The 18274-nt window shown below is 33.1% G+C and overlaps 1 protein-coding gene across 16 annotated transcripts in view; it reads right to left on the bottom strand.

Moving 5' to 3' along the window:
• The window catches only part of fru (sex determination protein fruitless), an 805497-nt gene that overhangs the window by 283494 nt on the left and 503729 nt on the right, over positions 1 to 18274 (bottom strand). The window contains exon 1 of one of the 16 annotated variants that reach the window (XM_073957818.1): positions 15708 to 16989. The exons of 14 other annotated variants lie outside the window; for them this stretch is intronic. The gene's annotated coding sequence lies outside the window, so the exon portion shown is untranslated. Of the gene's footprint in view, positions 1 to 15707; positions 16990 to 18274 lie in introns of those variants that run through there. One more of the 16 variants, XM_073957626.1, reaches the window with a different exon arrangement.

Below are 18274 nucleotides of genomic sequence, written 5' to 3'. Positions count from 1 at the left end.
TTTGTAATTCGAATTATTCTATTTGAAATTTGAATTATTCCATATGTAATTCGAATTATTCCATTTGTAATTCGAATTATTCTATTTGTAATTCGAATTATTCTGAAATGTTACGAATTACAACTAAAATGTTTCGAATTACATCTGAAAAAGGTGTATTAAAAAAATAAATAAAAACTGCACATAGGGCTTGGCAGCAATTTAATATTTAAAACCTATTTTGATCAATGATTTTGTTCATCGATTTTCTTAATTTTTTGTATTAAACTACAATCAATAACAAAATTGGTCAAACTCATTTGGTAGTGGGATTCGAACAAATATTTTTTTTGATTATTTTTTTGAAATTTGCTAAGAAAATTTCTTCTATATACCACTGTGCGAAAATTGTATTTGTTGTTATTGAAGCTAAGTGTATATTAGAGTGGTTTTAAAAAATCGATGTCTGATGTTTTTATGCGGCACCCACCTAAAGTGTTTTGTTTTGTTAGATTTTGTTAGATTTTTTGAGCACAATCGGAATATGTTAACACGTGCCGCTGGGTCCTCCTCATCAGCAAAACATTTCACGATATTTCCTACAAAACCTTTGTGCAAAGAAATACTCATAATTTTTTTTAATATTGGTCCAAATAGAAAACATCTCTTTTGCATTTGTTTTTGTTTTACCAGCTATCTTATAAAAAATGGGCTTGGATGCAATTTTCGCCATTTAACACATATAAAATAAATTTTTATCAATGATTGTACTCTTCGATTTTCTTGATTTTTTTTGTATTAAGCTACGATTAATTACAAAAATTTTAAGTGGGATTCGAATAATTAATATTTTTTCGAAATGTTTTAAAATTTGTCAATAAAGTTTTTCCTTTATACCAGTGTAAAATATTTGTTATTTTACAAAAAAAAAAAAAAAAAAAAAAAAAAACTAGTAAGAACGGCGTTAAGTTCGGCCGGGCCGAACTTGTTATACCCTCCACCACAAGTTGTATTGAAGTAAAATGAAATAATTAGTTTCCTTTCGTGTATGAAGAAGACTAAATACCAAATTTCCTATATTTCGGCAAGAGAATGTGGCTAAAACTTAAAAAATACCGAAAATCAAGAAGTACACTTCTATGGGGATATAGGAAGACGTGGACCTATACTGATAATACTCTTCTGGAATATTTTATAACTCTTGGAAGACTAAATAACCAATTTCAGCCATTTCGGTGGAAGGTACCGTTCTAAGGGGGCTATATCAAAACGTGGACCTATACCGACGAATTTTAGTCGGAAATGGGGCAATATGAAAGCAGACAAATTTCTGGCGAACAGTTTTATGTCACATTGAAGACTAAATAACAAATGTCAGCCATTTTGGTGGAATACGGAAAATCACGAGGTACCTTTCCATGGCGGCTATATGAAGGCGTGGACCTATACCGACAAATTTAAAGGGGAAGTTTGAGTACCCCCAACGAAGTCTAAATACCAAATTTCAGCCATTTCGGTGGATTATTGAGGCCACAACGTTCAAAATGCTGAAAATCGGGAGGGACCGTTCTATGGGGCTATATGAAGGCATGGACCGATACCGACAAAGTTCTGGGGGAAAGTTTTATACCACCAACGTAGACTAAAAACCAAATTTCAGCCATTTCGGTGTGATAATGAAGCTAAAACCTTCAAAATACCGAAAATCGGGAGCAACCGTTTTATGGGGGCTATATGAAGGCGTGTACCGATACCCCTAAAGAAGACTACGTACAAAATTTTAGCCAGTTTGGTATGATAATGAAGCTAAAACCTTAAAAATACCGAAAATCGGGAGGTACCGTTCTATGGGGGCTATATCAAAACGTGGACCAATATATCCCTTTTTCAATAGCTGCAAGTAATAAAAACGTCTGTACCAAATATTGACTCTCTATCTTTAAAATTGCGAGCTGTATCTTTATTTCAACAGACAGACGGGCGGACGGACAGACGGACATGGTTAAATCGACATAGAATTTTAATAATATATATACTTTATAGGGTCTCCGACGAATATTTCGATGTGTTACAAACGGAATGACAAATTTAATTATACCCTCCATATGGTGGAGGGTATAATTAACATTTGTTATTTAGTTTTATTTGGAAATTTATTTTAAAACTTATTAATTTAAGACTTTTTCCAGGCGCGACATCTCTGGAACCGTTAGTCAAAAAAGAAAAAAAATCTAAAAATATGCTGAATAAATATGGAAATGTACTGAGACTCTTTGCTGAGTAGCAGCACCAACACAGAAAAAATAAAGGAAATCAAAAACTACTTTTCTCCAAAGTGTGTGATTTCAGAATTCCCCATACATATACATAATAGGTCTGTTCGCTAACCCAAAATTTTGTGCACATTTGTATAAACTTTTACAAAATGCTGTTCGATAACAAACTTGTAAAGTAAAAGAGAGCGAGTTGAGAGAGAATTGTGAGAGAATTTTGGAGAGTTTTGTTACTGAGAACTTGCACGTTTTTGTAAGCAAAATTTTCCTTGTAAAAATTTGCAAGTTTGATCAGCTGATTTAAATTCGAATGTTTTGTGGCGGACTTTGAAATTCTTGGCGAAAAAACATAAACACACATTTGGTTATTAAAATAATTACAAGATTAAAAGGGAAGAAATAACTAAATAAATTATGGAACACGAGATGCTAACTAAAATAACTTATTTTGTAGTTTGTGAAGACTATTATTTATTTTAAAGGTATCAAATCCCAGCAAAAAACGGTGCATCCATGCAGTAGCAGGAACACCATGTAGATGTCCCTGGAGTGCACGCTAGACCTATTTTTCTTTTTTGCTAATATTTGTTTAATTTTGAGTGGAAAATCAAATAATTTTCGTTAACAACCTCCCATTGTTAAATTATTTTTTTTCCGCCAAACTTCTTTGTCAAATCACCTGACTTCTTGCTAGTGATGGCAAATTGGTGTTCGATAACATTTTGCAAATTTTTAGCTTCGAGAGAGTAAAATTCATTGAGAGAAGTTACTGAGAACTTTCTGAGTACTTGCAAGTACTTTTTACTTGTGAAGTTATCGAACAGACCTAATATATGCTTTATTTTAATAGCTTAGCTTTGTTTATATAATAATACGTGTACGATCGAATTCATCGATATTGCACCAGGCCACAAACTGATTGTATTGAATACATATGTTGTTTCTTTTACACGCAAAAGTTCATATTTTATACATTGCGACCGAAAAAAATATGTGATGTTGTCTTGCCAGAGAATCGCATTCACGACCTTTTATGTGCAAGACGGGCATGCTACTCATTGTTTATTTATTTTCAGTGTACCAACAACATTTGTCTTGTAGTTGACTTTATAAACAAAATGATAAAAAACAATAATAAAAAAACTACAAATGAAACATAAGCAAATGATTCAACTTTAACCCATACGACCCTGTATGCCTGTCATTTCAAATTCAATATCATGTTGCAATTTTAAGTTGTTGCTCGACGCATGTAGCAGCAGTTGAAATAAAAACATGTGAAACAATGGCAGCAACACAATAGCCAATACTTAATAATCAATTATATTTTAGTTTTAATGACATCATATCTGAGTGTGGGTTTTATGGTGTATGTACGAATGTATGCACACATTTACATTTGTTGCACGCCTCTTTATATGATTATTGTGATAAATACTGATATATTACAAATAAATAGAATTTGCACCGTGTTTGTGGCTTTTTGGCACACGCACCCAATTTCCTTAACGACGATGACGACTACGACAATCAATTAATTGTTAATCAAATGCAGATTTATTACTATTGAATTGAATAAGGAGAACGAACGAACGCCGCACAAATGCCACCACACAATTGGCTGTTCATTGCAGTGATTTAATCTCCCACCCGATGCTATTAAGAACCACTTTGGAAATCTGAAAAGAGAATCTGAGGTCATTCAGTGGATCGTACGAATCAACCAACAATTTGTATAGAGCATGTTCCAATTATGCACAAGACAACTTACTCATCATCCGCATATCTCGCTGCAGCGCCAGCGTCAACGTTGAGGCTTAAATATAGTAGTGATATGATAATTAGAATGCGTTTCACATTACACTAAATTTCGCACTCGCCCACATCAACATGCCTCAACGTAGTAGACAGACACATATCAAACAATGTGGTTTTATGGCAGAGTCGTACAATCTTGGTGACAGTGCTCCTCATACAAAATTTATAAATAGATATTAGGGTTATGACTTTTTGACTTTTTTTTCTTCAAAAATGATTTCATGTTGCACGATGAATGAACTTTTGCCTATTAATGATTAAAATAACTTCTATTCCATTAACCCCCAGTTTTTGTAACAAATTTTATTGTTCTCACACGAATTGTCAAATTTTGTAGATCGATTTACTCGCCTTAGCGCAAATGTGAAACGCTGATTTTTGAATGAGGAATTCTTAACTTTGTATAGAGGGTGTCTACGAAGAATTAGGTCTGTATGTCATCTAGGGGCTGAGCTATGGATGCCCAAATTATTACGAATATAGACGAACGAACAAAAAATAGTTACAAAAACAGGGGGTTAAATTTTAAAAAGGCCCCGCACAAACCACTTTGAAATTATTTTTTTGTAAAAATACTATGAAATAAAATAATACCAGTTGTGCGAATGAATAATACATTGAACTCTCTTAAACCCTGTTTAAGATTCGTAAGTTCATAGCCCAGCAAAAATTCGGATCCGTTGGTCCTTGTGTAACCAGTTACAAAGTAATGTATCAAGGTAAAACTAATTACTTAATAATAAGTACTGTGGTACAGAGCCTGTGTGTCTGACGATCGCCGTCGGCACGCTAGTTTGTTAAAAATATAAAAAAATTGGCAGTGCAGATGTAAGCGTTTAAACAACCCTTAATGTTAGTACGCGTACTACAGTATGTAGAGTGTTCCGCTACAAACAAATCAGAAGTTCACATAATCAAATAAAGCAGAGAGCAAAATAATATAAAAGATGTGAAAAAGTATCATTCGACTTTGCCGACAGAGATATACCCTCAGCCTATGTGAACTGAAACTTTCATCTACGGACAGATCGAATGTATTTAGGGTCTTTTCAGAATTTTGTGGCCTTTTTGGACATTTGAACTTGTCGACAAAAATGGGGATTAGGATTAAAGTTCGAAAGTGTTGAAGAAATAGACCGACATAGTCTATTATGAACGTGAATCTTTTTTTGTCATATCTTTTCGATAGATATCGCGCCCACTGGTCATTGTATAACTTCTGGACTTTGTCGGGGGAGGTACCCTAAGGAGAGAACCGATATGGGCCATTTTAGAAGGTAAATTAAATTTGGACAAAATATTGGGAGATCCTATGGTTCCATAGGAAGAGGAGGAAGAGGACAAATATAGTCCATATTCTAACTTGATATATATCTGTTAAATATATCCGGAGGTGTAAAATATGGACCAAATCGATTACTCTCTTTAAGAGTTATTGTGCGCACAATTTTCCGAACATTTTTGAACTTTTGTGGGGGGAGGTACCTAAAGGAGGGGACCGATATGGCTAAAATTCGAACATAAACTAAGTTCTTACAAAATAATACGAAGGCCAAATTTTGGACCGAATCGGCAAATCTGTTCGAGAGTTATCTTGCGCTCAACCACTACACACGGTGTCACAGGGGCTTTTTACACCTTTCAGGCTATTTTTCCAGGAAGTATGGACTTGCCCCTGATGAAACTTGTACCATCGTATAGGGGGCAGTGAATGCAGGTTGCTACAGCAAAAATTAAAGCTATTCAAGAGCAGTTTCTAAACTGAACTTTTCCAAAATTTTGTGTGGAAGGTACCCGAAGGAGTGGACCGATAGAGTCCATATTAAAATCTCAACTATGTCTGGTAGAAATTCCGCGATGTGTAAAGTATGGACCAAATCGGTTACTCCATTTAAGAGTTATCGTGCGCACAAATTTTCCGAACATTTCCGTAGTTTCCGTGGGGGAGGTACCGGAAAAAGTGAACCGATATAACCCATAATCGAAGTTAAACTAAGTTTAGACAAAATATTACGATACTCAGAATTTGGTTCGAATCGGTTGGTCCGTTCGAGAGTTATCGTGCGCACCAGCCAGACAGACAGACGGACGGACATTGCTAAATCGATTCCAAATTGTCTGAAATGGATTTTGTCAAAACATACTTGGGGTCTAAAACCATTATTTCGATGAGGCACATTTTGACCATATGAAAGTGTATATACCCGTGTTAGCATAAATGCTGAGGGTATAAATATAAAGTGTGTTGACTGTTCTATAAAAAGAACATTTGTATGTTTTTAGCTTATTTTTCAACTTCCAGTGGCCATAGAATAACTAGTTATTCAAGTGGTTACATAATTACATAACTAATTGTTCAGTGCGACGAGCCCTTGTTAAAATAATGGGTTAGTGGGGGGTTTTGTAAGTAGTTACCACTACCAAAAAGTACTCTTGAAAGCCATTAATTGCTAATGAGTTTCTTTGCTGGGTAGGTAGTTACAAACCCTAAAGTAGGTAAAATTTTCATTTAAATAGCTCTGACTTATTTCTTGTAGATGAAAAAAGTACCGAGGAGCATAAAATCTCTATTGCGCAACAAATATTGGATGTCTCGGATGAAATAGTTTTATACATACGTATGTAATGCTTATTTATACAAATGACGCAGCCGAGCAACAGAAAAAAATGAAAAATAAACTTCTGTAAAATACAAATATTTGCAATTAAATCCAACTTTAAAATACTATCATTGCAGCCACCTGCAACAAAATGTTTGTTAATTAAATAAACTAAATGACAACTAAATTAGTCGCATTTGACATGTTAACTACGACAACACACGCACACAAACTCGAACTCGAACTCTCTTGATTACGCACTACAATCTTTTTATGTGCCACTGAGCTTAACTTTTATGCGGCCAAGCAATGCGAGGCGGTCCGGGCCCAGTTGCAAGTGGGCGATTTGTTTATTTGTATAATTTATTATTGTTATCATTATCATTATATATGTATGTATATATATTTTATGAATTGGAAATATGCATGTGTATGTAAAATATGCGTATGAGCGGATTTGATTCTAATTCAACAAATGTTAATTTATTCATGTTGCGTGCACTTCGCTGTGCTTTTCCAAACAAATTAGTAAAGCAGCAACAAATTACAATTGTAATGCAGTTTGACGAAAGAGATTTTTGCTAATTTCTGGTATACCACTATTGTGTCATTTATATAAAAAGAACATAGTATTGGGCGTGTATTAGGTTTTTGGCCTTGATTTTATATAATTATCTATGATTATGTCGTTTTCATCTTCGGAGTAAAATTTAACTAATTATCACTTTTTATGATCTTTGTGTTGCAATGTAAATACATACATAAATTTATTTATGTAGTTTGTATGTTTATGACCCATCTGTGTTAATGAATTACAACATTTTAAGATATTAGATATTAAAAGGAAAATTCATATGGAAATAAATTTATAAATGTATAGTGATTTTCACCACAAGAACATTGTTTGCTCGGTGTGTACGTACGAAGGTATCCGATATCAATAAAGAATTAGGGTGAAAATCTAACAACTAAAACATTGAATAACTTTTTTGTTTACGTAAATTGAAATTATAACGGGATCTGTACAATTTCAACCCCAACCCGAACTACGGATCTCAACGAGTTAGGGCGAGTTACTTTTTTGCTTCTGTTTACAATTTCCTCAGAATGGAATATATTGTGAAATAAACATAAGTTTCAGATGGCAAAAACTTATGTTCGTCTTTTTGGTCTTTTCCTCAATCATAGTCCTCTCTCGAACACGTTTTGTAAAGTACAAGATTATTTTACATGAAATTCTAAAGAATACAATTAATACAATAGACAATTGACAAAACAACAAACAAAGCTGGAATGGAATCCGAACAAATATCAAATTGAAACGTAAATGTACCTCATACATATACAAATATTCATACATACATATGTTAGTATACACATGAGTATATTCAGCAGGCAAACGATCCGACGTCGAAGCTTAGAAGAAGAACTTTAAAGTTTTGTAGATCCCAAAGAATGATCATCGACAAAAAAAAAAATACAAAAAGGCGCGTCATTAAGGCGATTATAAATGAAATCGAAAATATACAAATACACACGCACATAAGGAACGGGAACGGCGACTGCGAAAAAAATGAAGATAGTAGGTTAGCAGGCAAAATTCTTCATTCGTTTATGTATGTATATAAACGATCTTATATAGAAACAAAAAAGATCCCAAACTAGTCATCCCCTCTTCTAAATACAATCCATGTGTACTGCTCGCGCCCTCTTTCCATCATTGTATCTTCTAAAGGAGTTTAGTTTAGAACATGAGATGGCTACAACCAATGGTTTCTGTTTGTTGCTCGATGCCTTGCTCCATTCGGTTAAATGTGATGATATGAAATTACTTATGTGTGTACATTTGTATGAATGTTTCTTTTGTTTGAAATTTTTGGTTGTTCCCTTGTTTGCGTCTCAAAATTGTCTATGTTACTCTGAACTCTCCGAAAATTGTGGAAAGCGAGAACCTCTTCACATTTTTAAGGAATTTTAATGAGAATATTTTTTGATTGTATGAAACACACATTCACAATAATTGTCTTTGGCAAATAAAAAGGTACAATGTGGTGTTTCTTTGTTTGAAATTACACAGTGTTTTGTAAAGAAAAGCCCAAAACTAAAAGAGTCATTGGAATTAAAAAACAGTCGGTCAGTTGTGCTCAAAACTCTTTTGATTGGAAGACAAATTTAGAGAGACATTCACATTTTTACCAGATAATGTGAATGGATCCAATGATCATGTTTTAATATCTTTATTGATAACTTGACATAGAAGATACGAACATTTTGACTGTACCAAACTTCGTTAAAAAACTGAATTCAATAACGGGACATATTTTTTATTTTTTGTATATGCAAAATATGCAAACAATATTCAAAAATATGCAAAATATGTAAACTGTTTTTTACCTAAAAACGTCATAAAAATCGTAAAATTGTCTTTTAAAGTTGGAAAATATTCAAAAAATTTCAAATTAAGATTTTTGGCCGTTTAACGTCGATTTTTTTAAATAATATTATGTTACTGAACTCCCCACAGAAGGCAAAGTGCGCGAAATAATTATAACGTACAAGCCTATTTTTAAGAAAAATAGGTAATATAAAGCTTAATTAAATTTTTTTTTGTTACATGTAAGAACTCATGACAGACTTCAATTTTATCAACTTATTGTGGAACTCTTATTTTAAGTGAGGAAAATAAAGTTGTAAAGGATCTTAAGACGAACGAAATAATTATAACGTACAAAGTTAAAATTATATTTTAAACTTTATTTATTGCCTTGAACTTCGGATTTAATAATTTGGGTGTCCTCCATACCATAAGGGATCCACCCTTAAAATTTCTTCCAGTACATGTAGCAGCCATCAGTTCCATCAAGGTTGAACTTCTTTTCGTCACTAAAAACAACGGGTATTTTTCGGCAAATATTAGTCTTTGTGCCTTATGCCTCGGGAGTAGACGAGGAACTGGTAATCTTTTCTGGTACTTCATATTAGTATCGGAATGTAAACTCTGCTGCACTCTTCGAGTAGATATGGGTAGATCCAATTCTCTGCGTATTTGAGCTGGACTAATGTATTTGTTCATTGCTTAATTTGTCCATTTGCCGATCACTGACCTTTAGAGGATGAGCGGGATGGACAGCTTTGCCATATTTTTGTGGATTTTTCAAATGCTTATGCACAGTAGACTTGTTGCGGTTAATTTTTTTTAGCAATATCTCGAATGCATATCTCACGCTCATCGAAAGTTAAAATTGGAGCACGAGGCATTTTGCGTAAAATATGCGTAAAATACCATATAACAAAGCTTTGTCTAATGTATATTTGTAATATCTGCTTTAATACTCAATAATTTTATACAAACCTGATAGTAAAATAATTTTTTTATTTGATTTTTTGCAGAAATTTCACTTGTACTATATAATTATTTCGTTCTAAGCAGAAATTGATATTTTTACAAACAACTCTAAATCGAGCTCATAACACGATAATATAAAGTATTTGTGTACCGTTATGTTTAGTGCATACAAAATAAACTCACCGATAGTGATGTCATAATAAAAAGTAATCGCTACTTGAGTAATTGGTTTATAATAAAAACGGTTACCAGTGAACGTTATAATTATTTCGCGCACTGTATTCCACCACAGCAATACATCTGGTCTAATAAGACATAATTGACAGTCTTGCAACATTTATGGATCGGCGAAGGGAGATATCAATTGGCTTTTCAGTTTTTGAAATGATGATTTTTCAGTGAAAACCGAACTCGTTAAGCATCGCTTATTCTTAATTTAAATTTTTGACGATTTTCCAACTTTAACTAAGAATTTTACGATTTTTATGACGATTTTCGATGAAAAATTGTTTGCATATTTTGTGCACATTTGTATATTTTGTCATATTTTTGATATGACCCCAAATATCGAAAAATAAACCCTTAAAACGCCTAACTCCATAATTTGAGTCCAATCGGATACTTACTTACTTACTCACTTAGCTGGCCCATTACAGAACATTTATTCCATAAGACGAACTAAGAAAAGATCTCCAATTCTCTCTGTTTGTTGCTTCGCTTTTTGGAATAATATTTATATAATTATTAATTATGAATTTAGACATCCACTAAATTTATAATTAATAATTATAAATTTATATAGTGTTACCTTATTACACGCAGAGAAAAAATATTTTTCGCTTTTGTTGGAACAAAAATATATGTTTTGGTTCCAAAAATGTATTTGTTTTGTTCAAACATTGTAATCCAAATCCAAAAATACCATCTTTTGTTACAAACATAGAAAACAAAAACAACTTTCGAATTTCCGCAATATTGTTAAAATCGTTAACAATACCGATTGAAGGAACTATCATAATCTAATTTTGTTTACAAAAAGTATTGTCAATACAGAAAACCAGCCCAGAAATTTTTGATTTGAGTGCATATACTTCTCATATACACTTTTCGCATAACTTGGATATAAATGTCGCGTATAATATTGCAATCATTGATGAACACAAACATGGTTTGCTGCATTGGCTGACAACAAAGACAAACAAAAAGCCACAAGAACCCACCACAACATAAGGAATAATTAAACACCATAACAAACATGAAAAGGAAAGAAGAATGAAACAAAACAGAAACAAATAAAAACAAGAGTCTCACAAGTACATACACACAAAAACAAAGGTAAAGGCAGCATGTCATACAAACACACCACAACTCACCAAAATTGTTTTTTCAACACGGCATCGAATAGCGAGAGAAGAGAAACAAATTTTCGAAGAAAAGAGAGAAATATTGTTCAGTTGACACAAACTATTTTTGGATTTACAATACTACATGAGGAATCCAACAATATGTTAACAATACATATTTTGCTCTTGGAATATTGTTGGATCAAACATATTTTTTTCTCTGCGTGTAGGGCAAAGCTCATTAATTACGATATTTTTAATTTACTGAAACAACTCCTTGGGCCATAAGAGCTCAATAAATTTTAAAAATATATATAATTTTTATGTGAAAATTGGTAAAGAATTGAGCATTGCATCCATTAATGGCTTTATTATGATTTTTTTTTGTTCTAAATTATGAAAAATAATGAAAAAACCATTTAATTCAGCTTATACTATATATCTATGTATAGGTCCTCTGTGTGTACATTTGCTTGATTATGGGAAATTGTGCTTTTGTTTGTGCAAAGATAATTTTTTGCCGTTGACTAAGTAAATCGATTGTGCCCTTGATCGTTTAATAAAATGTTTATTTGCTTTATTTGGTAATTGCACGAATTGGTTACAAATAATGGTTACAGTAATGATTGTATTAGCAGAAACTATTGTTGTTGCGTGTGTGTGTGACATACATACATATTTCAATCATTTGCCAGTTTCTTAAAGTCAATTGTAAACGAACGCGATCGTTATTTAAATGCGAATTGGTAGTAACTATTTATACAGTTTTCTGAAGTATAATAACATTTAATAACAAAGTTACTAAACTAGGAGTATCAGGATCTAGTGTCAATGAAGAAACGTGTCGAATTTATTGGTTCAGTTTTTCGAGTTTTCTAAAGGATATAGCTTTGATGTCATCAATGTGGCGAAAAATACATATTTCATTCATTAGTCAGTTTCGATAGTAAACGAAAGCGATGGTCATTTAAAAGCGTAATTATTCGAGTTCTACTCGAATCGGTAGTAACTATTTCCACAGCTTGTTGAAGTATAATAACATTTTATAACAAATAATTTAACTTAATAAAGAATAACTTCGTAAGAGAGATGTAAGCTTATACACAGGGTTAGTGGTGTAAGGTATCACATAGTCGATTCTATCCTGGCTATAATCTACTTTTTACTTTTTTATTGCTAAAACACTTATTGAGAAATGTCCATACTCGTATACAAAAGTGTTCCGAGTTGACGCTATTTTGAGGTTTTAGGAACATTAGCCATTTGTTTTAACCAGTGGTGTTTCACCATTCGATCTAACTGTAATATGGTATTTAGATTTCCCGATCAACATGCGAACTTCTGATTTGTAGCAGAACACACTACATACTGCACCACGCGTACGAACATTTAAATGGTAACTGGTAATGCAGAAGGTAGCTTGTTTACATAACTATGTAATGCATTATTTGGCTCTTGTGGCTTTCAAATTTGTGTATGCTACTTATTGAAAATGTAATTAATAGCAGTAATATTCGATGTTCCTTTTAAATTTTTAGTAAAGATATACTGATACTGACTTGTGTGGGGAAGTCCGTATTCCGAAGCTAACTAAAGGTAAGGTCATAGTAGGCAAATATTTGCTTGAGCATAAATTTCAATGCATTATTTACGCTCACTTCCTCTCAGTAATTGTTCACTGTCCGTCACTGGAGCAAATATTTGCCTAATGTGACCTTACCTTAAGGCTACATTTAGGTTTGGTGAGCATCGTGCACGGCTTTGATGATACATATTAGTGGACAGATAAACAAAGGATAGATCTTCATTAATATGTTGTAATTTTACAGCCCTATGTCAAGACTACTGTGGTAACAAAATCGCTCTTTATGAAAATAAACGATCATGGTTGATATTTTGTATTGCAATTTCAATACCAAAGATGATTTCTACCGCAATAGTGTTTATACTCTGCTTCACAATGTGGGATGGGTATTATAAGTTTGTTTTTCTGAAAATTCATGTAACAACGCGAAATATTCGTCGTAGACCCAATTACCAAAATTCATATATCGATGAGATAAAGCGATTTTGAGATGTCTGACCGTCCGTCCATTAAAAATTGGGCTCGGGCCAGAATAGACACCTATTGTTATTTGTTAATGGTCATGAATTATTTAGCGAGTGAAATGGACCAAATACAAAACTGTTACCTGATTATGTAGGTGCTCTGTAGGACACAATCATACCCTTATTTAAAAAGGTTTGTTTTTATGACAACGAAGAAGCTTCCAATTTAACATGATGATCAGATAGTATTTAACGGTTTAAATGGACTTTTGTGTGGAAATTGGTAAAATGTTTAGTATGTATAATGAATATATCTTTATTCCTAGAAGATGTGTTCCACTCCCGTAAGTTGTATTTAGAAGATGAACTCTTGACCTTTCCATTGATGCCAATTACGCTGATATACATACGTGGTCCGATAACATAGTTACATTATAGTATATACAGGGATTCCACAGTTTTAATTGTGTACCATAATTACGCTAGAGCTCGCAGTTATATTTTAATACTGGCACACGATTACACGAAGTAAGAGGTTTGGTCAAGGAAAATGCTGTGTTGTGAAGTCCCGTATTTTACATATTAAGAATAATATTTATTGGAAATGCGATAGAAAACTAATTGTAAGTAAACATAAACGAAGAATCAAAAAGCTGTATAAAACAAATATTGCATTTTTGTCGTTAGAATTTTCAAATAAAAATTCCTGAAGAAGATGGAAAGTTGAGTTGAACATGAAATAAATTAGTTTTATTTATTCCATCACCACTTTGACCCAATCAGCCCGGTGAAAACCACTTTTTAGAAAATGCCAATAATTTAGCTTTTGAAATTGACTATTGAGCATTGTGGAAAAAAATACAAATTTAATTTTTGGTCCAAATTTTAAATTCTGGGACCATATTCCGACAAATTACGAACACGGAACTTAAAAACCAACTCCTGACCTCTCTTTTAATGAAAATTATAACAATAAAAAATTATGCAATAATATCAATTCATAATGATATCAATAACATAACGTGTCGTAATCATATAAAATAAATTCCGTGGAAAGCCGTGCCCAGAGGATGTGGTTGTAATAGCTACCGGGACAACGAACAACCTTCTGCAAAAATTTTCAAATAGATCCCCAACGATTCCTCAACTGAACATATCCCAAGTTTTTTGTGTAGGAGGTAGGTACCCTAAGGAAGGGATCTATATAGTCCATATTCCAACCTGATACATGAATAGATAAAGTAATACGATGTACAAAGATTAGAGCAATCAGAGAATCCCTGCGAGAGTTATGTTGCGGATTTTCCATTTTAGTTGGTGCGGTCCGGGTTTTTTGGAGCTTTTAGGTCATTATCTCAGGAAGTATGGACTTGCGAAGGAAAACAATTATTACGTATTAAAGGAGGATGCAAGGACAACCTACTGAAACTATTTCAAAACGATCCGAGAGGAGCACTTAAATTTCACTTTTTCCGAATTTTGTGTGGGAGGTACCTGACGGGTCCCGATTTATATCTGGAAGGAATAATATTATGTGTCAAGTTTGGACCAAATCGATTTTCCTTCGAGAGTTATCGTTCATACCATTTTATAGAAAAATTTGATCTTTTGTGGGGAGATATCCGAAGGAGCGCACCGATGAGACACATTTTTGGTGGTATCAAAGTGTATATACCCACGTTAGCCTAACGGCTGAGGGTATAAAAATTGATGTTGTTTGTGTCAGGTTAGTCGTGTGAGTCACTGTAGCTTCCATTATAAAGAAGAGTTTATAAAAATTGGGTCAAGGTTCTCAAGATACCTCAAATCCGTGGTACGATATAATCGGACCTACTTTTACTATTTTCTAATTACTCGAAAAACGTTTCCTTACCCTTTAAAGACGTAGAATTTTTTGAGAAAGCCAAGCAAAATACCGACAAAAAATACCTAAAACAGGGAGTTTACAGTTGAAACTACATACTTATATTTAGAAAAATATAACATCTTAAATATCACACAGACTTTTTGAAGATAACCAATTTGTATATATATTGCCCCATATTGAAACAGGAATTTAATTTTTTCCTTTGTATTGATGTATTAAATCATTTTGAAATTTAATTTTGTTTTAAATGTAAATTTAAACTTCTAATGCGCTAACGTTATTCTATTTGCACAAAATATAATATGGCATCACTCCTACACTGTTTTTTTTATTCACTTTTACAATTTGCACAGAATATGCATTTTCTTTTTATTTTAACAAAAATCCATTCATGAATATTCGGGATTGTGATAAGGGTATTGATTGCATTACCTGTCGATTGATAATGATAATGTTTATGATGATGGTTTTTGTTCCGATCTGGCGTGTAGTTGATGGAGCCTTTTTTGTGGCTATTGTTGTTGCTTTTTATTGCACTTTCAATTTGAAATCAACCGGAGTTTAATGGTATTCATCATTCATCTTAAATAGTTTGAATAAAGCACTCATGAACGTGTGTTTACATAAATATGTATGTATGTACATATGGATGTTTTTGTTTATACGAACTTTGCAGTTATTTTGTTTAATTTTTAATTATGTTGAACATTTTTTTTCTCAATCATGTAATTTAGGCAGTTGTTGTTCGTTCCATTCGGTGGCAAATGTATTGGTGGTTTTATTGTAAATTTCGGTTGTTATTGTTATTTTGTTGGTTATTGCGGACGCCAATATTCATAAAATGTTTATGAATTTTTTATAAAGTTTTGTTTTTGTGTTAACCGAATAACAAAATATCAATTAAAATAAATAAGATTAAAAACGAATTTCTGTAGGTTTAAGCGATGACAATAATGTGCTGTGAATGGTGGTAATATTACTACAATTATCATTGCACTGCGGATAAATGTCGTTATACATGAATTATATGCTATAACTGTTTGCATCTATAGAATTTTTATTGCTTTATATGCATGTTATTGGTTCGTTCTATAAACTGTTGATATCGACTATTTTCGGGAATGTCCCTTTAGACCGATTCGATTTTTGGATTATTGCTATTATTTTCGGATAATAAATGGTTTTACTTGTGATCGGATGGTTTTGATTTTTGTTTTTAGTTTTGTTGTCCGTACTATTCGCGTGCCACAACGTTTCCGATGCAGTTGTTTTAAGCGAGTGTTCGGCAAACTAATGCGAAAAGTCTGAAGGCATTAGATGGATGCAAGTACTTGCAACAGCAATGGCTAACGCCAAAATGTTTTTACTTAGAAGAAGACAAGAACAACAACAAGAAGAAAACTGACGCAGTGTTCTTCAATTACACCAGATACAAGTTACACGGCAACAACGACAACAAAACTAGCAACAGCAAGAAATGCCACAAGATCCAGCAAATAGTCAAGTAAACGAGCAGCAGCAAGTAGGAGATGCCGTTCTTCTGCTGTTGCTGTTGCAGCTGCAAACAGTAGTAGTTGCCGTTGTTGTTGTTGGTGTTTGTAGAGGTACATTAACCGCTTGCGCAGTTAGAAAGATTTTTAATGCGCAGCATGGCATTAATGAATCAGGTTCTTCTGGCCCATGTTAGTTCGTGTTTGATACAGGTTCTAAAACTAACTTCTTATTTTTTTGCGAACTTTTCTTCTTGGTCATGTGTGGTTTTGTACGGTTGTTTGCTGTAGTAGCGTTGACCAACGTCCATACCGTTGAATTAGAAGCAACATGTGCCACATGTTGCTCACATTGCAGACTATCGATTCTCTTGGGTTAACTCTCTCATTCTCTTAATATTTTACTCCGAATTATCCTGTTTTTAAATGAGCATAATTCCGTACGTATATATTTAAATAACTTCAAAACATACATTCATAATACTGTATGAATGTATGTGTATAAATTTCTACTTATTTATGTTTGAATATAAGTTCATTGTAGGAGTATGGATGGATAAGGAGTAAAACTAACATTTCTTGCTATTTTTTTTAACTCTGATTGCCGGTGAACGTACGTGCACATGTTTGTGTTCACTTCTTTCATTTTTGTTTGGTAACCAATTTAGCATCAATATATGACATATTTTATCGAGATATTGGTTCTATGTGAAGGCTATTTCATTAACCCAGAACAAAGACCCATGTTCCTATATTTTTCGTCTTCTCCTCGTGCCTAAAAGAAAATGTGAAAATTTGAGCAGTTACAGAAGTTACTACCTTGTCTGTACACCGAAGAGTGATTGAAGACGAAAAAAGAGAAGACACGTATCTCGGCGTTTTTCCCATCACTAGCACTTTCGCGGTTGAGGACTTGAGGCCTTAATGTCAAAAGGGATCTTTTGGTCAGGTTCATGTCTTCCAAGCTGTTCAGAGTCTTTAATTTTGTCATAAAGAACAAATGTAGTGAACACATAAAATCCATTAAACTTCATATTTAAGGTCAGAGTCGTTAAGATCGAGTTTTGTTATAATTTTTTGTCGGGGTGTTGTCCTTTACATATCTAGCCGGTTAAAATTCGAGGAAACAATCAACTGTAGAATTGTGCCTAAGATATCATCCATTTTTTCTTTTTGGCAAGAGCAAATCAATATTCTCAACGGTTTGGTACATATGAACCTGACAAAATGATTTCCTTTCATATTAAGGGATCAAGCTTTTTGTAGTCTTCTATCACGCTGCGGAGTCAGAATATGGTTACGTTTTATCGTGTCGCACAGTGTTATGCTTTCTGCACTGAACAAATAAATTCAAAGGCAATAATAACCAAAACAATTTTTATTCAGAACAAGGGGAGACTTCTCTCATATCATTGAATAATTGTAAGCAATGGGGAAAAGCATCAATTATGACATCAAATAATAATTCTCCAATTACAGGTTTCTGTCGCTACTTTTTGATTTTGATTC

Source organism: Musca autumnalis, unplaced genomic scaffold, assembly GCF_047663935.1.
Source record: "Musca autumnalis isolate F117 unplaced genomic scaffold, ASM4766393v1 scaffold_1, whole genome shotgun sequence".
NCBI classification, from domain to species: Eukaryota; Metazoa; Arthropoda; class Insecta; order Diptera; family Muscidae; genus Musca; species Musca autumnalis.
This window is presented reverse-complemented; position numbering and strand designations above follow the sequence as displayed.